We start from the raw sequence: 24,716 nt of genomic DNA on the forward strand, positions 1-24,716 counted from the left end.
TAACATTACTGTTTTAGATCTCTGCCTGTCATCGAAATGCGACCCTTAGATGTTTGCGGAACCACTACTGTAGCACGAGATGAGTAATAAATAAAAATCATACTACAATTCTTGGCGAAGGGAATGTGGGAAACGAGAATATGAATCTGAGACCTCTTTCTTTGAAAGTGATATGTCTTGTCCTCAGATTAGATTTGTTCTTTGGACCATTGTGCTGCGCCGCATCATAGTGGAGTTCACGCAAGACAAGTTTCTAAAAAGCTAATATGGCTACTGTTCTCCAACCAGGAGATCAACCGTGAAAGGAATGTACTTACTATTGCGTCATCTATTGGAACGAAGTAGATAGACGATATTACCGTTATAACGTCAGTTTAAAAACCATGCGCTCTCCTCCATATGTTATTTCCTGTATGGAGAGATTAAAAGACCAGGGGCCGCATTCATAGATATTCTTAGCGCGGGCTTCCGTGGATGATCAGCGAACTAATGTTTTTCGTATTCATAAACCAGTGTTAGCGATATGATGTGATATGATTCCTGTACAAGTAGCCAGTCGATAGCCGGGGCTAGGTATATGCGTACATCGGTAATTCACTTACACTTTCCTTCATGCTCAAGGGTATGGTAAATACAGAGTGTTTAAAAATACGGGGCATAATTTCAGGTATGTATTTCCCACATGTAGACAATCAAAATAGTTCATTACAACATATGTCCGGAAATGCTTTATTTCCGAGTTATGGCCTTCACAACATTGAAATTCACCGGAACGTTTTTCTCTCCGCAGGTCGATGCCGTCAAAGGAGACATTAAGAGGGCACTCTGACAGTTCATTCCGAGGCGAAGGTTACATTCAGTGTTGTGTAGGCGTTAGACTGTGCGACATGTATTCAAATCAAGAGCTGGCAGAGATACACTTCATGTACGGTAAGGCGGACGGCAATGCTGCGCTGGCTCGTCGTTTGTACCAGGAGAGGTACCCACAGCGACAATGTCCAGATCGGAAGACATTTGTACGTCTCTATTACCGTCTGTGCGAGTATGGAAAATTTAACTCTCCTGGTTTGAGAAGGGGACGACCAAGATCTACAACTCCAGAAGTACAAGAGGAGATTCTGGAGGCTGTGAACATGACTCCTTCTATCAGCACACGAAGGGTAGCGTTGCAAGTTAATGTCATACGACCGTCTGGAGACTGTTGAAAGAGTATCAATTGTATTCTTATCATTTGCAACGTGTACAGGCCCTGTCACCAGCAGATTACCCTGCACGAGTTAGGTTCTGTCAGTGGTTCTTGCAGCAGTGTGGTGTAAATCCGAACTTTCCTGCCTTAGTATTATTTACAGATGAAGCACAGTTCACACGAGATGGCATAACAAATTTCCACAATCAGCATGTATGGGCGTATGAAAACCCACGTGCAACTGTTCCAGCTCATCACCAGGTGCGGTTCTCCCTCAACATGTGGGCCGGTATCATTTGTGATCGATTAGTTGGACCCCATGTACTGTACTTGTAAACAGACTTACGAGGCAGGCGTACACAAACTTCCTGGAAAACACCATACCTCATGTTTTAGAAGACACTCCACTGATCAATCGTCAACACATTCACTTCTTGCATGATGCCGCTCCTGCACACTTCAGTCGTACGGCTCGCCGGTACTTGGATCGAAGGTTTCCTGATCGATGGATAGGTAGAGGTGGCCCAATTGCTTGGCCTCCACGCTCACCTGATCTGAACCCTCTCGATTTCTACTTGTGGGGCCATTTAAAATCGTTGGTTTATTCGTCTCCGGTGCCTGATTTGGAATCCCTTCGGAATCGAATTGTGGCATGTTCTGAGGACATACGCAATACTCCTGGAGTTTGGGATCGTGTTCGCAGGTCAATGAGATATCGATGTGAGGTCTGTATTCAAGCAGGAGGTGGACATTTTGAACATCTTCTGTAATGACAACGACCTGCGGAAATAAAAACGTTCCGGTGAATTTCAATGTTGTGAAGGCCATAACTCGGAAATGAACCATTTCCGGACACATGTTGTAATGAACTATTTTGATTGTCTACATGTGGGAAATACATACCTGAAATTATGCCCCGTATTTTTGAAACACCCTGTATATATAGTCCACACCTGTGGAGTAACGGTCAGCGCGTCTGGCTGCGAAACCAGGTGGCCCGGGTTCGAATCCCGGTCGGGGCAAGTTACCTGGTTGAGGTTTTTTCCGGGGTTTTCCCTCAACCCAATAGGAGCAAATGCTGGGTAACTTTCGGTGCTGGACCCCGGACTCATTTCACCGGCATTATCACCTTCATATCATTCAGACGCTAAATAACCTAGATGTTGACACAGCGTCGTAAAATAACCAAATATATATATATATATATATATATATATATATATATATATAGTATTATTTTTGGAAAAAAAAAAATGTGGCAAATGAAATGCAGGATTTCTAAGGAATTATTTGTTTCAGCACAAAATTAAGCATATGCGTACATCGGTAATTCACTTACACTTTCCTTCATGCTCAAGGGTATGGTAAATATACAGAAGTCTGTTTTGAGTATATACTGTAAATGTCTGGAATAGTGATTCTTTGGTGTTCCATGTGTAGAGAGATTAATTCCTCCTCTTGTGTATGCTGTCTGTGGAAAGACGACCTTATTCGTCTCCAATGCCTGTCTGCTTGTCAAACATCTTTGAGCAGCGCAATGTGCTGATTCAGCGCTGTCCAGTCAGAGGTCAGCGCTGCTGCTGCAGTGTTGTACCGCCTTGGGATTTCACTTCGCGAGAACTGCTCTTGACATCAAATTGCTACTGCAGTCCACAGTAGTCGATTTCGCTATTGTTGTAAATCTTCACCTTTCCTATTGCAAACCAGAATGTAAGAGTGATAGCTCGTATGTAAACCGGATTAGAAAAGCTTCAACTCAGTGAAAGGTTGCTTTGCAAATTCTATAGATGAGATTTTCGTCTTTGCTGTGTTATATTATTTCATGTTATATTACAGGTACATGTACTGGAATATTTTAGTGAATACAGAATTTTGAATTAGATTAATTACATTGCAGCTGAGGGGTTTACAAACGATGATTGCAGATGTTTACCTAGTAGGCCTACCCATTTTCAGATGAGTTACAAATGATCTACTCATATTGTCACATTTTATTTCATACTATGTCTCATTTCACTACTTTATGATCTTACAAATGGTCGACAAATAGAACATTACAGTAGACCTGTAGTGTACTGAGGCCGTGTCTCAAAGCTACATTTTCAGCTGAAGTGAACTAGGTTGTTGACTAAATAGCCGAATGTGACGTCAGCAGTTATGATCCAAAGCTACATATTGCATAGCAATCAAGTCCGTAGTAGCTAGTAAATGAAAATGCTTGCTCGATTGTTGACTGGTTCACTAAACAAACATGGATACCTCATCAGCAATTGAGGTTATGAAATCTGAAAATGCTTTGGAAGTGAAATAATGTAAATATAATGTAGAATAACACGTTAACTTTGAACACTGACATTGTTAGTACTTTCTGTACAATGTTTTAAACATTATTGTAATATATTAAGCCCTATCTTTTCCACATAACTCGTAATGAAACTGCATTAGACACTGCCTTCTTAATTCAGTGCTGCACCGAGATATCATGGTTTTTAGAAAAATAGTCTATGAAGAAGGCCATGTTTCAAGCATACATTTCCAAAGCTCCCTAGTGTATAGTTTACAAGTCACCTAGTTGTTAGTCGCTAGTGTGTAGTATGGACTTGAGCTTTGAGACACGGCCTGTAATATCCACAAAAGGGACGCCATTATCACCAACATATCAATAAATCATGACAAACTTCATTAATAACTTCAAAAGTAAATAGGTGAAGATACTCAATAGAAATTATACAGGCAAATCCTCCTTATTTACCTCCAAGTTATTTTTTATCACATTTCGAAAGTTGACACAATTCGGGCCAATCCATTCTCAGCAGAATTTAGGTATGTCCTTTTCTGTAGATAAATAAATTCAATGACCGGCCCCGAAATGGGCATCATTAAACATTATTATTAACAAATGCGACATAATGAATTAAAACAAAAATAAGCTTAATATTGAATTGTTAACATTTCTTACTATACAATATTTTATAATTGGCCTAGAACACTATAGAATAATACAGAAATTAGTAAATAATATTTAAGCTTACATCTACACCATGTTTATATTTTTACTAGTGGCTTGTGCAGCAAATACTGCAAACTAAGTTCATTAGACGTTCAAATAAACATTTTTCAGATTTATTTTCAATGAAGAATACCAGACATTCTGAAAGTTATTTGTTTCCATAATAATGAAAGATACTCTCTCTCGAGCCAATACTGAAGAGAACCACGCATATAAATATTTACACCACACCGCCATTAAATATATGAAAAAGACCCAACCCCACTTGATTAATAACTATAAAAATATTTGATTTTTAATAATATTATTATCTTAGGTAAGTTTTATACCTTTCAGTAACATATACTAACTTATATAGCCGCCACTCAGTAAAATATAGAAATCAAAATCTAATTTAAGTTATTCTCTACATCTACTTATATAACCCCAAAACGTTTCATTTTCATATCATCAGTATAGCATTAATATGTATAATTAATGAAAAATAGTCACATCATGACATTAACTACAATAATATTTCATTTCTAATGGTAATAATGTCATCAAACCACCTCCAGTTTTGTAGATTTTAATATCATAAAATTTACTCTGTCACACGTTAAAAGTGTTAAAATTGTTTAAAAAGGTATTTACCTTCGACAGACGGCCCGTTTCGACGCTATTTGTCGTCGTCTTCAGTGTCTCTTGAACCACTGCTGATTTTGGTGGTTCAAGAGACACTGAAGACGACGACAAATAGCGTCGAAACGGGCCGTCTGTCGAAGGTAAATACCTTTTTAAACAATTTTAACACTTTTAACGTGTGACAGAGTAAATTTTATGTTTTTAACAAAGTGTTAACGTGAACTTTAATCAATGATTTTTAATATCCAATACACAGCTGTACCCAGAAAATTACACACCACAGAATCGAACTTGTAAATTATTTTTAGTAAGTTAAGTTTTTAATAACCAATTAATTTGAGCTCTAAATATGTCAGCATTCTTGCAGGTCATGGCCTTCGTGTAATATTGTTTACTATAGTGTGTGTTTTGTTTTATTCTGAAATGCAATTAGCTAGTTCTCAAAACTGACGACAGATGGATTTTGGAAAATAGTAAAATTATTTGAAAAATTGACATTTCACTGAAAACTACTATTTTTCTGAAAAACTTTGAGTTCCAAGCTTCAAAATGAGGGGTCATTTATTAAAATCCGTTCAGCCGTTTTCCCGTAATTTCCATTACCAGTTCAAATTATATATATATATATATATATATATATATATATATATATATATATATATATATATATATATATTGTGCAGTTCACGTTATCCATACTATTAATTTCGATGGAATATTAATAGTATCGATTGTGGAAGTCGTGCATATCTGTCTGTTTGTATAATTATTTCATACATACAGCGAAATCCTTGTAACACGATAATATTTCAAATCGATAGCGATTTCGACTCTGCAGGCCACTGTACAAGTGTAAGTTAATATTAAGTTTGTGAAACACACTGAATGTATAAATTACAACGCAGAATTTTTATGAGTAGGCCTACAAAATGGAAGAATGTTCCCACAAGTTTTCATTTTCAGTAAATTTCCAATTAAATGCAAATTTTAAGACTGTAATATTCACTTTTGTATGGTCCACGCCTTCCATTATCATAAATGAGTTGACTGCATTAATGAACTGATCTTAGCACAGCTGGAAGTTTGTCTAATTGCGGTACAATTTCGCGCCATTTCCTGCAGTCTGTGAGAGAAAACTAAGTCCTACCAGCTACCGCGTTAACCGCATTAGAAACATAACCATAGCCATAATGTACAGTTAAACCTAAATATGTACCTATATCATACATGTTTATTGTGGAAACAAATTTTAAGATGACTTCACATGTACTAAATGTGTAAAAACTGTACATCATATTTTTAACGAAATTAACTAACGCCATAAGCATATCTTTGAACTTCTTTCCGTAAGTCTGTAGACAGTTGAAAACGACAAAGGAAAAACGACTATCATGCATGAATGATGTAATTTTAGATTATTTAACTCTTTCAAACAATAAAACCATACTAATTTGTTTTATTATTAAAAACAGCCTATAATGATATCCAAACATTTTTAAATAACATAAAATATGCAACTAAAAAAAAAAACAAGGAGATCGCTCCTCTTTGATGTCAAGATTCGGGTCGGGAAAATTTTGGATGAAAGCACAGTCTAGTATATACAGTCACGAAGCTTGAGTTGTGAGGGTGCTAGGAACAATAGATTGAGCCGGTACTATTTCGCTTTGTATGTAATGAGGCGATATTAGCGATCCTAGTGGTTAGCAACTATCTATGGATACATATTTACTACGTATTGAGCTTCGTGACTATATATACTAGACTGTGGTGAAAATATGGCCAAATTCACGGGACATGTATTCGGATTTTTTCCATATAGGCCTCGATTCAAGAGAAAAAAGAATTGGGAAAATTACGAGTCAAACGACTTTAGCGTAGATATTTATTGTTGAAGCAAGCAATCGGGTGGCATCGTGGCCAGGCGGTAGCACATTGGGCACGAGAGTAAGCAGTGCATGAAGTTCGGGTTCGAATCCCTTTTCGTCATTTTTTTATGTTTTTATTTTAATACACATATTCATAGCTTCCTAAGGTTATACCATTTTGCAATGCGTGTGAAAATGAATGATTTGAAGAATAAATTTTCATCTTATATTGCGTCGTATTACATAGTAATTTTATTCAGAAATTTTAGTCCTATCACCTGTATCGTTTTCTGCGAATCTACTATATGTTGTGAACTACATTCTCTCGGACATTATACATATATTATTTATTTTTTTGGTTTCTTGTTTCTTCTTCTTTTACGTTCAAACTATGTACTGTATCTTATTTTTACTGACCAGTAATAATAATAATAATAATAATAATAATAATAATAATAATAATAATAATAATACTTACTTACTTACTTACTTACTTACTTACTTACTTACTTACTTACTTACTTACTTACTGGCTTTTAAGGAACCCGGAGGTTCATTGCCGCCCTCACATAAGCCCGCCATTGGTCCCTATCCTGAGCAAGATTAATCCAGTCTCTACCATCATATCCCACCTCCCTCAAATCCATTTTAATATTATCTTCCCATCTACGTCTCGGCCTCCCCAAAGGTCTTTTTCCCTTCGGCCTCCCAACTAACACACTGTATACATTTCTGGATTCGCCCATACGTGCTACATGTCCTGCCCATCTAAAACGTCTGGATTTTATGTTCCTAATTATGTCAGGTGAAGTATAAAATGCGTGCAGCTCTGCATTGTGTAACTTCCTCCATTCTCCTCTAACTTCATCCCTCTTAGCCCCAGATACTCTCCTAAGAACCTTATTCTCAAACACCCTTAATCTCTGTTCCTCTCTCAAAGTGAGAGTCCAAGTTTCAGAATCATAAAGAACAACCGGTAATATAACTGTTTTATAAATTGTAACTTTCAGACTTTTTGACAGCAGACTAGATGACAAAAGCTTCTCAACCGAATAATAACAGGCATTTCCCATATTTATTCTGTGTTTAATTTCCTCCCGAGTGTCATTTATAATTGTTACTGTTGCTCCAAGATATTTGAATTTTTCCACCTCATCGAAGGATAAATCTCCAATTTGTATAGTTCCATTTCGTACAATATTCTGGTCACGAGACATAATCATATACTTAGTCTTTTCGGGATTTACTTCCAACCCTATCGCTTTACTTGGTTCAACTAGAATTTCCGCGTTTTCTCTAATCGTTTGTGGATTTTCTCCTAGCATATTCACGTCATCCGCATAGACAAGAAGCTGATGTAACCCATTCAACTCCAAACCTTCTCTGTTATCCTGAACTTTCCTAGTGGCATATTCTAGAGCGAAGTTAAAAAGTAAAGATGATAGTGCATCTCCCTGCTTTAGCCCGCAGTGAATTGGAAAAGCATCAGATAGAAACTGGCCTATACGGACTCTGCTGTAAGTTTCACTAAGACACATTTTAATTAATCGAACTAGTTTCTTGGGAATACCAAATTCGGTAAGAATATTATATAAAACTTCTCTCTTAACCGAGTCATACGCATAATAATAATAATAATAATAATAATAATAATAATAATAATAATAATAATAATAATAATAATAATAATAATAATGACAAATGAAGAAGGTGTGGGTGCATAGACAAAGAGTGTAGAGCGTATTACAGGAAGATGTAACATTTTAATTTTTATAGACTACACACAGATACACAATAACCTTACAGAAGCTGTAAAATGGTGTCAAATTATGTGACAGCAGAACATACTATTAGAAACAGCAAAAGGTAGCCTAGAAAATGAACAGATTAATTTATTTTGGGATTGAATGATGGCAACTGGCAGAAGTATTGGGCAAATAGATGAGACATAGCTATTGCATAACAAATATGCCAAAGAGATCTCTATGCTAACGTGGCAGTGATATTAAATAGTAGGCTATCTACAATCCACTTGTGCAGAAAAATCAACATATAGAACTAGCAAGGATATAAAACAAATGCAGGAAGCTGTTATAATCTAGCCACTCGTAACCTTGGCAACAAAGTTTAAGAGCTGTACGCGGCATTACTACAGTATAAGTAGCGTGGAGCTTGCAACCTGTGGGAAGTTTATCTTGTAAGCCATTTAATTGATTTAATGCAATATTTGTATGAAAACATTGACTCAGCAGCTTATTAATTTGAATAAGGATTCATATATTTTGTAGTGGATGAGGAAGTCAAATATGAAACATGAGAACATACACCAGGTGAGCAAAAAGTGTGGAACACTGCTTGTAGCTTCGTATTTTTAGATTTATGAAGAAATTCTGTATACGAAATTTATAGAGAGTGAAAAAAAAGAGAATATTTTGAACGTGCTTTCAAAAACTATGTTTTCCACTTGTAAAGGATGTGCCAAGGTGTTTTGTTTCTTAAGGTATTATGTACTTCTTTTTCAATTTTTGGACTCTTCAAGTCTCAAAATGTAGAAAAGAATAGTTTTTTTTTTACCATTTACAAATGATGTTTTGTAAAATTTACCTTACATTTATAATCTCATTGTAATGTATATTAAACAAAAGAACTGCCACCTGCGTAGCTCAGTCGGCAGAGGCGCTTGCCTTCTGATACGGAACTGTGCTCGGGCGTAGGTTCGATTCCCGCTTGGGATTCCGAGGTTTTCCGCAACAGTAAGACGAATGTCAGGTAATTTATGGTGAATCCTCAGCTTCATCTCGCCATCACCAATTCTGTTGACGCTAAATAACCTAATAGTTGATAAATCATCGTTAAATAACCAACTAAAAACAAAAGAACTGCCTCAATTTATCAATTTATCACTGTGGAGAAAAGAAGACCATGAATTAAATAATCATAGACAAAAGCTTAGCTTAATTTGTGAATTAAATAATCATAGACAAACGCATAACTTAATTCGTAAATTAAATAATCATAAACAAAACCTTAGCTCAATTCATGAATTAAAATAATCATAGACAAAACCTTAGCTCAATTCATGAATTGAAATAATCATAGACAAAAGCTTAGCTCAATTCATGATTTGAAATAATCATAGACAAAAGCTTAGCTCAATTCATGATTTGAAATAATCATAGACAAAAGCTTAGCTCAATTCATGAATTGAAATAATCATAGACAAAAGTTTAGCTCAATTCATGAATTGAAATAATCATGGACAAAAGCTTAGCTCAATTCATGAATTGAAATAATCATAGACAAAAGCTTAGCTTAATTCATGAATTAAATAATCATAGACAAGGTCAACAGCAGTTCGTAAGCGAAAATGGTGACAAATTAATCGCAATGTTAGGATCTTTGTAGCATCTAAATTACCTTTAGGCTATTATCAAGATTTAATTAATATAACTTTCGACAGTGTCATTTCAACTCTTGGATAACGACAAAATACTGAGCTACGTTATTAAATCTGTTTACATCTGGCGGTGTATGACGTCACAGGGGCACGGACAAACCCGAAGCAAGTAAGTACGGCGATGTTCGTCAAACTTTACAAACTAATAAGATAGCACTGTGAAACACAATTTACAAGCATTTGTAATCTTTTACTTGTTATTTGTAAATTGTTAATTTGTAATTTGTAAGGATTGTGAAACGGGCCCCTGTTCACGCACAATTTTGTGTCAGGAGAATGATGGGGGACATTCTGATCCTTTGGCCACTTAGGACACTCAGTTAATGTAAAGTGGATGTATGTCTGCATTATGTCCACCAGAATTACATAAATAGTGTGTATATTTGAAGTATTTATAGGGGGTAACGGGACTTTGTGCCCACCCTGTACTACTTAATTTAGAATAACAGTTAAATAATACGAATATGTTGCACAGAGGAGGAAGTGCTTCGAGAAGGCCCTATTGAGACGCCTGGTGTAAATAAATACCGATGATAACATGAGGAACTAAACAGTTTCGTATTTAGGATACATCAAGGGTCGAATGCCGGTCTCTTTGAAGAGAAGCCGTCCACCGCATGAGCGATGACACGGGATTAACTGCAGACGTGGGCGACGCGCATAAACCTGTTGACACTATTTCGCGATGAGTGCCGCCTGCCATCTGACAGCAGGGCACAAAATGGCTCCTTGTGCCCCGTGGCCTGCTCGCATTTACTGACTCCGCCGCGCCGTATCGAAGTCATCTGTCGCGTTTTATTTGGATAACTGTGGCAGCAGGTGCTGTCGAACAGGCCACGATGTTGCCTCCTCTGTATCACGTGCTTCATCCTCTCGTTATACGTAAGCTGACTGGCTTTCTGGCTGTGTGACAGACTGGAAAACTGACGGAATTTTTGGACTTTTCACTGATTCTGACTAATTGATTGACGAACTAGCTCCTTCTTTGTCTTACTGACCATCTAACCGACCTTAACACTTATTCATTTCCTGTCTGTCTCATTAAATGAGAGACCGAACTTTGCACTTATTGATTTTCTGTCTCATTGATTAACCGACTTTTGTATTTATTCATTTTTTCAGTCTCATTGATCGATTCACCACCTTTGCACTTATTGATTTTCTGTCTCATTGATTCACGGGTCCACACCTGTGGAGTAACGGTCAGCGCGTCTGGCTGCGAAACCAGGTGGCCCGGGTTCGATTCCCGGTCGGGGCAAGTTACCTGGTTGAGGTTTTTTCCGCGGTTTTCCCTCAACCCAATATGAGCAATTGCTAAGTAATTTTCGGTGTTGGACCCCGGACTCATTTCACCGGCATTATCACCTTCATCTCATTCAGACGCTAAATAACCTTACATGTTGATAAAGCGTCGTAAAATAACCTACTGAAATAAAATTGATTCACGGACTTTTGTATTTATTCATTTCTTTAATCTCATTGACTGATTCACCGACCTTTGTACTAATTGATTTTGTCTCATTGACTGATTCACCGACCTTTGTACTTACTGATTTTGTGTCTCATTGGCAATTCACCGACTTTTGTATTTATTCATTTTTCAATCTCATTGACTGATTTATCTACCTTTGTAGTTACTGATTGTCTGTCTCATTGACTGAGTCACCGACCTTCGCACTTATTGATTTTTTGTCTCATTGTCTGATTTACCGAATTTTGTATTTATTCATTTTTTCAGTCTCATTGACCGATTCACCGACCTTTTATTGATTTTCTGTCTGATTGATAAATTCACCGACTTTTGTACTATTCATTTTTCCAGTCTCATTGACCGATTCACTGACCTTTACACTTATTTACTTTCTGTCTCATTGACTGATTCGCCGACTTTTGTATTTATTCATTTTTTCAGTCTTAATGATCGATTGACTGACCTTTGCAATTATTGATTTTTCTGTCTCATTGACTGATTCACCGACTTTTGTGTTTATTCATTTTTCAGTCTCATTGACCGATTCACTGACCTTTGCACTTCTTGATTATCTGTCTGATTGACTAATTCACCGACTTTTGTATTTATTCATTTTTCAGTCTCATTCACCGATTCACTGACCTTTGCACTTATTGACTTTCTGTCTTATTGACTGATTCATCGACTTTTGTATTTATTCATTTTTTCAGTCTCATTGACCGATTCACTGACCTTTGCACATATTGATTTTCTGTCTCATTGACTGATTCACTGACTTTTGTATTTATTCATTTCTTCAGTCTCATTGACCGATTCACCGATCTTTGCACTTATTGACTTTCTGTCTTGTCTCATTGACTATTGACCAAAGTTTTCACCTATTGATGTTTTGTCTCTAATTGACCGATTCAGTGATCTTTTCACTTATTGATTTTCCGTCTACCTCATCCCGAATAAATTATCAATAATTCTCTTCTACATTCATTTTCATTACACTAATAAACATTTAGTCTAAAAATAAGTATGTTATTAATAATTTCAGTACTATTTACTTGAATGTCCATTATATAACTTCCTAGTAGGCTTATTGAAATGAAAGCCAACAAAAAAATAAAAACAATTCATATTAAGTTACTTCATATTTTATTATACTCGTATCATGTTTCATATTTTTCATATTTTGACATATATGTCTGTGTATTTCTACTCGCTCTAGTTATAAAGAATATTGCATAATATCTGTACTAGCCTTAGGCTTCGACATCGAAACATTTTTCAGGAGTATCTGCATCTATGTCTTCGACACTCTCTAGCGGCGAAGGATGACATTTCTGGGGATGGGTTTAAAGTTAACAATCTGACAGTGACCCCTCTATTATCTGGCTAAGTTCGTCGGTCGAATTATATGCCTTCTGTATATAATTAAATATTAGATGATGTCAACGACGTGACCTACTGACTCCTGCACTGTTTGTTTCTTCAGCTTCACATAGAAGCCTTCTTTTGTTTCCTCGGATTCTCCCATACGTAACTATTTTATATCAAATTAATCTTGCCTGCAGTATCAACATCTGCCCCCATTGTCTCCCGTTCACCTACCCCAGTTTCCCATAATGCCTAACACATCCTTGTCGTCTGGCTTAGCCGCTACAGGTTTGTGCTCTGTTTCACATTTCAGCATAAATGTCGATCAGGTTCAACACGCTCAGCTATCTGAGAATTAAAATAAATGTATAAAAATGCGTTCAGAACAAGTTTTATAACTATGTTCTTTGCTGGAACTTTATTTAAAAATTAACATGTCTTATAATACATTTTAATGAATTATAAATCCGTGACGCGCTATGAATTTAAATATTCCGTAATTTAACCTGAAAGTTTTATTGTAGATTGTAGTTGTGGCAGAGCATTCTAATTTAATACGCTTGGAATGTGGCAGATTCTATCTGATCATTTACACGCTGAACCGTAAGTAATGTCATTAATTTTAAGGGCTTATTCGTTGAGATATTTCGAACAAAAAAAGTTAATACAATTTTTCACAATGGTTATTAGAGGAGAAAAATTCGTTCCGGCGCCGGAGATCGAACCCGAGTTCTTGGTTCTACGTACCAAGTGCTCTAACTACTGAGCTACGCTGAAGTTCAATTCACAGCACCGGATCGAATCTCTCTCCTCTAGTGTTTTTCCCTTTGGGGCCTGACTCCAAGTTCGAGATATAGGCCTATGTTGACATATACAGGGACATCATTTTATTTTTACTAACATTTTTAATATTAACTTGCCTATACCTCTGGATCAACGCCGTTTGCTACCCCCTTCCACGACTGGAGTTCGATGATACTGGCGTAATATACAAACAAATCACTTTACTAGGTATAGGAGGGAAGAAAAGTAGTTCATCCATTTACATAAACTAGGAAATATTGCGCTTTTGAGTTTGATCATTTTCATTAGGTTTTTGTTTAATCAAAATACAGTACAGTATTAACAATGAGTGTTTTTACTCGCGAACTGAGCTATCCATGTGGACGTATTCATAATGCAGTATATATTACACTGTCTACAACACATTAGCGTACAATATAGAGAATGAAGTTAAATTTAAAAATAATCATAATATGGATATTTAAACACATTTTTTAAAATGGTGGACGTTTATTTCGATACAGGCTTCAGTTCTTTTGTGCATATTATCGCACTATAGACTATTGTACCTAATTTCAAATACCACTTTCGTCCTTCGTACTAGTAACTCATATTGAAATAATTCTGTACTTACTCCATAAATGAGTACTTTACGCACTGTGAATTCAATCTTCACTTCTGCCCGGTCCGAAAAGATAAAATTACTAAAACATACTATCTACTGTCCGTCCAATAGGTTTTGTCGTAGGGTTGTAGAAAGGGGGGGAAATCATGTGACAGTTAATTACATAACGAGGCCCTTTCATTTAAATTATTTTAAATAGTTGTATAATATTACGTAGATGTCCAATTCCTAACAGAAATTAATGTTTTCAGAAAAGAGCTAAGATAACCCAGCCACTAGCTGGCGAATAAAAGTTGGTGGGGGAAACCGGGATGCGACGTAGGCAAATGGACGACAGTACCTGTCCGAAAATGATTCAATATTGAAAGCTCTTTCGTCACTGGAAAACGCGAACATATTTTTGGAACGTACTATTTACTATGACTGTATATGCGGTCTTGGATCTGTGTGGAAGACGGTTGAACTTCATTAGTAGGAGAAGTGGGAGTGAAGTACATTAAAAAACTCAGGTACAATAAAAATTGAAGTAAAAATAAAATGATGTCCCTGTATATTAAGCCAAACTGCCATTATACAAAGAGCGCACTCAATTGAATGACTTGGTGGCTGGGATTCTACAGTATTATGCACTGTTGGGCCAAGAATCTACGTAAAGATTTAATTTTTGATCCTGCAGAATATATCTGTTATGGTAACAATGGTTATTATTAGAGAAGAAAATTTCATTCCGGATCCTTGGTTCTACCTACCAAGTGCTCTAACCACTGAACTACGCCGAAGTTCAATCCACAGCACCGGATCGAATCCCTCTCCTCTAGTGTTTTTTTTTTGGGGGGGGGGTGACGTTTTACATACAAATTGAGGTTCAGTCGTTGCTTGGACCCTGGCAACATTTTTACTTTTAATTTTTCCAACCAAACTGTAGGATTTCATTTAAGTAATGCATAGTTTTCACATTTCTCTCCCGTCTCTTGTGATGGGGCTGATATGCAGATACATTGGATATTTATATGATATGATATGATATATGATATATTTATTTGTCAGTCAACTTTATAATTCACAGTTATGGTGGACCTTCACATTTCTGTTTTTCGATCCACCATCCCTTTAATACATACAACTCTTTTCTATTAATGTATTCTTTGCCGAGTATTTCTTGATTAATTTCTAATGTTCTGTTATAACTGAATTGCTCTATGTCCTTCCCTCTCTATCCTCTCCCTCCTACATAGGCTGTCTCCCTTCCATTTCTCGCTCACCTATTAAATATTGCATATTCCTTCCTTAATAATTTGCATTTTTTATTTATTTTATTTATTTTCTTCTCTACCCTCACATCCTACCTACTCTTAATCATTATTTTCCAGCTATTTTTTTCCTACATTACTTGCTAACTTTTCCGTTTACTCTATTTTACAACACTTACATCACTTATTTTTTTTCTATCCTCTGTTTATTTATGTATTGATCCCTTTCTCTTTGCTTCTCTCCTAAATTTCCTATTTTATTACCTCTTTCCATATATTTATTTCTATAACACTCCTACAGCTATAGTACCCCTGATACTACTCCCAACCCACAACATTGAAAAACATCAAATATCTAATTCACTTAATTACACTTGCAATTTCTCTCTCATTCCACTTCTCATTTGTTCAGATTTTTTTTTCCACTTTAATTCTCTTGTATTCACTGTTTGATAGTCTTATCTTATTACACTATTACACTATCTTCTTACACTTAACACTTTCTTCTCTGTTCCTTTTCTTACACTTTTGCCACTCCTAACTTTCTTGCACTCACTTTTTAGCACTCTTCTTCTTCGCTAATATCATTGGATATTTATAGAACTTTGACAAGCCGCAAATACCCAAAAATCTTGCACTACATTATTTTTTTTTTAAACAAATAGAAAGTGACTTTGTTGACGATAATCCATTTACAGTTATTATAGTCACGACGCTGTTATTCCCGGCGTGACTCCTCCTCTTTGCTTACGTCTTAGGAAATGAAGGCTCTATAAAGTCTAGGTAGGTAGTATCGTTCGCCATTTTTGTTCTTTCGTTGCCGAGCTACCAGACGACGAATCTATTGGCAACACCGTTAAACATTATCGTGTCGTAGCTCCTATGATGATAAATCAAACCCACTGTAATTGAGTAAATAATTGAGCGGCAAATAACGTCCTTGTGTGCTTTCTGCGAATGCCAACGAAAGAGCTAAAATGGCGGGAGATTATATTAAGTATTTATCGAGCCTTAGAATAAAGAATATAATTACAAACAAACAAGAGAAATAGAAATAAAATAATACAAACAATATGAAACAGGAGCTACAGTAGTATTAACAAAATTTGAGACCGAATGAGCAGCGCTCGTGTTCGGTCGCAGTTCAGATATAATATTAATAAGCCCATAAGAGAATATAAAATAAAATAAAATAGGAAATAGAATTAAAATTAACAGTTACAAAAATTATATAATACAATATTAATATAAAAGAAATATAGAAATAATAATAATAATAATAATAATAATAATAATAATAATAATAATAATAATAATAATAATAATAATAAATAAGTAAAATAAAATAGGAAATAAAATTTAAATTACAGCGGCAATGGAATTATATAATATAATATTAACACTAGAGAAGAATAATATCGCACGTGAAAAGTAGGACTATATATTTCAAAATTATAGAATACAAATATAATATAGGTTGATTAATTCATACACATAGGCTATAAATTTATTTAATCAAATTGAAGATATTAACACGTTTCTAATTTTCTTGTTATATGTTAGTGGGTTACATGTTAGAAGTTCTGGGTGTAATTTAGTTAAAGCATTGTACAACCGAGGGCCAAAATTAATGCTATGCTTTAGACCAGCAGATGTGAGACATTTAGGTTCTACTAATGTTGAATTAATATTTCGTCTTGTGTCATAATTATGTGTCTGTAATACAAACTTACTTATAAATTTGTTCAATATTAAATACATTAAATTCAGAATAAATTAATTTAGTTGGATAATCGAAACGTTTCTTCAAACAAATTTTAATTATTCGTGTTTGTAGTAAATTTAACGGACTAAGATTAATTTTTGTACTTCCACCCCAAACAATTATACCATATTGAATGATAGACTGAATAATGGCCAAATAAAAATTTCGTATAACTCTAATGGGTAAGTAGCATCGAAGATTAACGAATTTATAAATTGTTTTACGAAGCCTCTTACAAAGATAAGTAATGTGATGAGGCCATTTTAAATTCTGATCAATAATGATACCCACATATTTGACATACGTGGCTTCTTTCAATGGTGGACATTTACAACTTTTGGGATCTAAACAGTTTTCACTGTGTATTATTAGTCTATATTCATCGCTAAATTTTAAATTTTGAACACTGGCAGCTGTTAACGAAAAAGGAAGTAAAGTTGATTTAGATATATTTAAAGCAAGGAAATTTGAATTAAGCCATTTTTTTAACAATATTAGCACCTATATTAGCATTTATATATGCTTCTTGCCAAGAAAAACCACTGAAAATAACTACTGTATCATCCGCATATGAATATAAAGATCCATTAAATGTTTCTATGTTTATATTTAGCAGATCATTAACATATATTAGAAATAAAATAGGTCCCTTAAGAAATGCATAATGTCTTCATCAGCGAATCTCATGACGCACACGTTTAAAAGTAGCCGACCTGCAACGTGATTGGCTGCCGGAAATTTGAGCGACGGGACTATAGTTCATACAGTACCTCCTCTTCACTGATGATTTTACCCTTGCGATGTCACAGTTACCAGAAACGTCTCATCTTGATCTTGAAAAAACTTCTAGAGGGTGTAATTCTTTCCCGTGCGTGTTTCTTGACCGTCTACTGTGACATCTTACACGGCACTTTCTCGCAATTAATTATAGATGTATAACTTTTGCTGTGACACACATTCGCACTTGTCCCACCGCTGTTTATTGTTTTGTTTGAAATGGTGAAATTGCCAATGAGCAAACAGCTTTAAAAAACTATGAGGGAGAGCGTTACGAACAGTTGTTGTAGGAACCACTCTGGAACGTGCTGTTTCATGCACTGTGGCTCTAATATCGAGACATCTCTTGGCCCTGAAAATGACTGACTTGATCATAATGGGTCGGTTCGTTGGTCACCTACAGTCAGAAACCATAGGACACACAAGATTTAAATTTTAAAAGGGAAACTAACCACAGTCTAAAGCCTGTGTGATGTATCTTGTCTCACTGTGAAAAGAGAGAGAAAGGAGATATGTCTTACCTCGTCTGTGTTATTATGGCGATGGGGGAGTGGAGCGGTGCCGTCCATCCATCCAGTGGCGGAAGGGACTAGATGATACATTCTGTAGCGCAAAATAAAATAACAAAATATCTCCCTTCGTACTGTGTTGTTCCGTCACTAAGCTTTTCTTTCAAGAAACTGAGTTCCAGCAGCCTGTGCAATAACAAGATTTTGAAAGGAATCCTGAAAATTTACAACTCTCCTATAATCTCCATCCTCATTTGAAGGGACTTGGTTTTATTGCTACTGAGAGAAGACAAACCTTACCAGGTATAGTATACACATTCACGAAGCTTGAGTTGTGAGGGTGCTAGGAGCAATAGACTGTGCCGGTACTATTTCGCAAGTCTTTCGTGGCTCCGACTTAAAGAACGCAGACCTTTACATTCTTTGTCTTTACTCTTTCGAATTCTGCACACCTCAACACCAAATTACCTTTCGTCTCGTTTCTCTTATCTATACTCTAACCACGACGTAAATACCAGATCACTTATCTGTGGCACGCTAAGTATTCCTCTTCATTGAACATCTTGTTATTCATCATCTTTTACAGTATCCACCTCGCGTCAATGGAATTCCTTGTCACAAAGTATTAGGGGCTGCAAGACAATAAACACCTTTAAAAACAGCTTAAAAGATAACTTTATTAGCATTTCACTCTAATCATACTGATTTAAACTATTACTGACCACATTGTTACTTCTTTCTTTAGACATCATCCTGACAGTGCTGTATTTTCAAAATTGTCTCATAATAATCTCTTTCTATTATCTAATATTATTTGAAATATATTAACATTCTATGTATTTTAGCTTAATTCTGCTACACTGTTTATTTCAGTGTTTAATTAATAGTTCATAGTATTTTGTTGTTTAATTCGTAAATAACTCTTGTATACATGTAACTCTCATCTAAATCAAATTGTTGAATTCTTAGTAAGTTCATGCATATGTATATATACTTTTTGCTGGTTGAGTGGAAGAGAAGGCCTTACGGCCTTAACTCTGCCAGCTAAAATAAGTTATTATTATTATTATTATTATTATTATTATTATTATTATTATTATTATTATTATTATTATTTATTTCGCATTGTCTGTAATGAGGCGATAGTAGCGATCCCAGTGGTTAGCAACTATCTATTGATGCATATTTACTATGTATTGAGCTTCGTGGCTGTGTATACTAGACTGTGCTGTAACCCTAGTCTTTATTGTCTATTATCGCATTAATTATAAAAGAGGACACGTGACAACTGCCGAAGCCCATACGTATTGTAATTATATTTGTGTGAGATCGTGCGTATTTGCTTGGTTTGCGCACAAAACCAATCCGCGGAAAGTCTAAAATTCCATATTCAGTATTCCCAATCTAACACATAACAATTTCCCACTTCTTACCGCTTAAGTGACATATTGATTTTAGTGTTTTAGGCTTTTAACATGTTACAGTATTTTTAGAGACGTTCAATATAGTAATAATTATAAATTGGAAACTTACCACTGCAATTTCACCTAAATTGCACTGTTAATTATTGTTTTTAAATATTTGCAAAAATTAAGTAAACTCTACAACTCCACTAAAGTTACTGCATTCGTGATGCAAGTAACATTAAGGAAGCCGTGAAAAAATCAACAAGATTCCAGACTCATCATAGACTGGGGGAAAAAAAAGACAGACGTATATCACGGCCTGCTGGAGTATAGTAAACACAGAAAAGATTTTAAAGCAACAATGTTGAAGATAGATATTTTTGTTTTGCAAATTTGCCATCATTGAACAGAAACCAAGATGGAGATTTCATTGCAACTAATTAGAAATTTCTCTTTCAGGTATGTAATAAACGATCTTCGCACAAAATAATGTACGATACACGAGCGGTATGTTTTCTTTCAATTCTCGGAAATTAGAAAAGCTCAACTACGTTTCGCTTTTTCAAACTTTTCCTCGAACATGTAAACTTCAGCATACCGCTCTTGTAACGCATATTACTATTTCGCTATTCACTTAGCCTACATCGTCAATAACTTCAGTTATTCTCTTCTTACACATGTCATCAATGAACCAACAAGGGAACTATTAAAGAGCACATATCGAAACCTCCCTTCTAAACCAAGCGCAAAGATCTCCACAGCAGATACACAACTACAGGATGGAAGTGAAATAACCTTGCAGATGACCATAGGATACACTGAAATGAATAGAAAACCTATATTATGTTTTGTGATTAAATGCACGGTTAATTAGAAAATTAAGTTGGAAGTTTCAACAGTCCGGCAACATCGTCGCTAATACACTCTACTTGTGATACAGATGTAAGGGGTTAACGAACTCAATGTGTTTGAGAATAAGGTGCTTAGGAAAATATCTGGGGCTAAGAGGAATGAAATAACAAGTGAATGGAGAAAGTTACCCAACGCAGAACTGCATGCATTTTATTCTTCACATGACATAATTAGGAACATTAAATCCAGACGTTTGAGATGGGCAGGACATGTAGCACGTATGGGTGAAACCAGAAATGCATAGTCGACCTGGTTGGCGAGTTGGTATAGCGCTGCCCTTCTATGCCCAAGGTTGCGGGTTCGATCCCGGGCCAGGTCGATGGCATTTAAGTGTGCTTAAAAGCGACAGGCTCATGTCAGTAGATTTACTGGCATGTAAAAGAACTCCTGCGGGACAAAATTCCGACGATGCTGATATGAGCTTTGCAGTTGCGAGCGTCGTTAAATAAAACATAGAATTTTAGAAATGCATATGGAGTGTTAGTTTGGAAGGCCGGAGAGAAAAGACCTTTGGGGATGCCGAGACGTAGATGGAAGGATAATATAAAAATGGATTTGAGGGAGGTGGGATATGATGGTACAGACTGGATTCATCTTGCTCAGGATAGGAACCGGTAGGGTTTATGTGAGGGCAGCAACGAACCTCCGGGTTTCTTAAAAGCCATAAGTAAGTATTCATGTCTTATCTGCCTGAATTGCTCCACATTGATATTTGTCTTAGTATTGTTCTTCTAGCCATGTAGGGTATTGTGGGTACCTATCACCACGGCATGGCGCGTCCTCAGGTTGCGGATAGAGGAGACTGCCTTCAGATATGGAGGGTAGCTGCGAATATATTGAATAAGCAGTTGTGGAAAGCCGATAAGGGGTGGTCCTCCATCTTGGTGGAAGAACTAACAACCTGTCACTGTAAAAAAAGATTTGTTACGAAACCCCAAAATAAGCCTCGGAATGAGACTGATTCTTTAGTCTGGAAGTAAATCCCGATAAGAAAGTATATATTATGTCTCTTGATCAGATCATAGTACGAAATGGAAATATAAAACTTTGAAAAGTTGAAAAAATTCAAATATCTTGAAGCAACGGTAACAGATATAAAATGACACTCGAGAGTAAATTAAACGTAGAATAAATATGGAAAATGCATGTTATTATTCGGTTGAGAAGCTTTTGTCATCCAGTCTGCTCTCAAAAAATGCTGAAAATTAGAATTTATAAAACCCGGCTGTTCTGTATGATTGTGAAACTTGGACTCTCACTTTGAGAGAGGAACAGAGGTTAAGGGCATTTGAAAACAAAGTGCTTAGGAAAATATTTGGGGCTAAGAGGAATGAAGTTTTAGGAGAATGGAGAACGTTACACAATGCAGAACTGTACGCATTGTATTCTTCACCTGATATAATTAGGAACATTAAATCCAGATGTTTGAGATGGAAAGGGCATGTAGCACGTATGGGCGAATCCAGAAATACATATAGAATGTTATTTGCGAGGCCAGAGGGGAAAAAGACCTTTGGGGAGGCCGAGACGTAGATGGGAAGATAATATTAAAATGGATATATGATGGTAGAGAATGGTTTAATACTGGATGTTCATTTCAAAGTGTGTCATGACGTCACTGTTGCTGGGTCACCGATTTGAAGCGAGTTTCAGCTTATATGTTAGAGAAGTTGCCTATTATTTAAGGCGTTCTTCAATCTGAACTTGAGAACGTGTACGGTATAACTTGAACGTCGTAGCAACAGATGGCGGTCTGTACGGTCTGTGTGCTACCATAACCTCTTTCGAACTGTGTTTTGCGCCGGCAAGTCGTACGCAGGGTATTTGTTATCATCGGTTGCGTACGGTGACATTCCACAACACAAATCAAATGCTCCGTGTCCATGTTGACCGTCGAAGTTAATGTCAACAAATACGTAAGTAATCGTCTTAACCCTCTCCCCATATCCCGACAGTACGTATTTCCAAACAGTTCACATTCCTGCCACTACCGGCGTTACCGTACGTATCGGTACGTACTCTTCAGAATGAACGCCGTACTTGCAAGGCAACTTCTCTGCCTCATAGGTTATACACCTCTGCGGAAGTGTAGGAAGATTGAATTCTCTAGGCTCATCGGCTAGCCACATGACGGCATACAGCGAGCCATGACATACTTTGAACTGAACATCCAGTATAGCTCAGGACAGGGACCGATGACAGGCTTATGTGAGGGCGGCAATGAACCTCCGGGTTCTCTAAAAGCCATAAGTAAGTATTGTTTGATCTGGTTCCATCTTTGGCCAACATTTGTTTTGTAGATGACGTCTGCAATAGCCTGCACTCTTCTATTCATCCTCTTCATTTCTCCTGACGTTGCACTTTGATTTTACCTTTACATCACTTCTCACATTTTTCTTCTTGTCTGCCATTTTTTCCAGTGTTTGTGGTTTTCTACCGTCATCATTCTAATTATTGTTGATCTCGTCATTTTTTTCGCGCTCATTGCTCTACAGGTTTAGTTGTCCTGACGTGATTTTATTTATCCAAATTCAAGCTGATTATCATTATCTTTACAAAGCTCCAAGGGTCGATTTCTAAAACACGGACGAAATCGTGGTTCCAAACGTCGACTTTTAAACCGCGACCGAGGTTTGAATCCTTATGCCATTTTAAAACGAAGTCGAGATGTGGTTCGAGAAGAAACCTAGGTTCGTGGGTTTTATATAATATGGCAACGCAGTTAAACCGATTTTATCCCTTTAAACAATCGATATTAGAAAGAAATGAACATCTGGATTAATATTTTTATTTAATTGCAGTAAGTCACAGTCTTTTGTTCTCAGCTAAGGTAGGCTATTGTTATATTTACTAACTAGCCGTACCCGTGCGCTCCGCTGCACCCGTTAGAAATAAATGTAAAGTAATTACATAATTAAAATAGGATATTTGATCCAGGGAACATTCTTGTTTGATAGAAGGATAAATCGTTTAATATGTTACTTAATTTAAATTGCATCCAAATAATTAAAATGAGATCATTTTGGTCCAGAGACCACTCATTGGTGCAATGACAATTCCTTTAACATGTTTCTAATTTTTATTACATGCAACCATAGTTTAATGAACATTGACATCATTTAGATTTAATGTGTATATTTTATTTTACTTGTTATAGGTTTCCATTGAATTATGGTAGTAACTTAATTTTAACGCTTGTTTTCTACGTATTCAGTAAATGGTGTTTGGCCCACTATGGTTCTGAACCCTTCAAATAACTTAAATTATACTATATTATATTATATTATATTATATTATATTATATTATATTATATTATATTATATTATATTATATTATATTATATTATATTATATTACATCAGAAGTTACTGTAATAACATTATAGCATTTTGTCCATCTAGAGAAACTACACTTTCCAATGGTGAAATAATAATTAATTATACAAATCGGTTAATTTAGCTTCCGATATTACTTCATACAAACACAGAACCATTCTCTGTACGCTATCTTTCATAGCTTTCGAGTGTTGCTGTCCAAGGCCCCTTATAGACGAAGTCATTTGTTTTTTATTTCATTATACGGCCTTAGATGGCAGTTATTTTAATTCTAAAACTCATTTATCTCATTAAATATCAGTCCTATCAAACTTTTTCACGGAATAAAACTTATCGCAAATTAGTTTTACAGAAGCATTTGTTATGTAACATT

This window comes from Periplaneta americana, chromosome 1, assembly GCF_040183065.1.
Source record: "Periplaneta americana isolate PAMFEO1 chromosome 1, P.americana_PAMFEO1_priV1, whole genome shotgun sequence".
Classification (NCBI taxonomy): Eukaryota; Metazoa; Arthropoda; class Insecta; order Blattodea; family Blattidae; genus Periplaneta; species Periplaneta americana.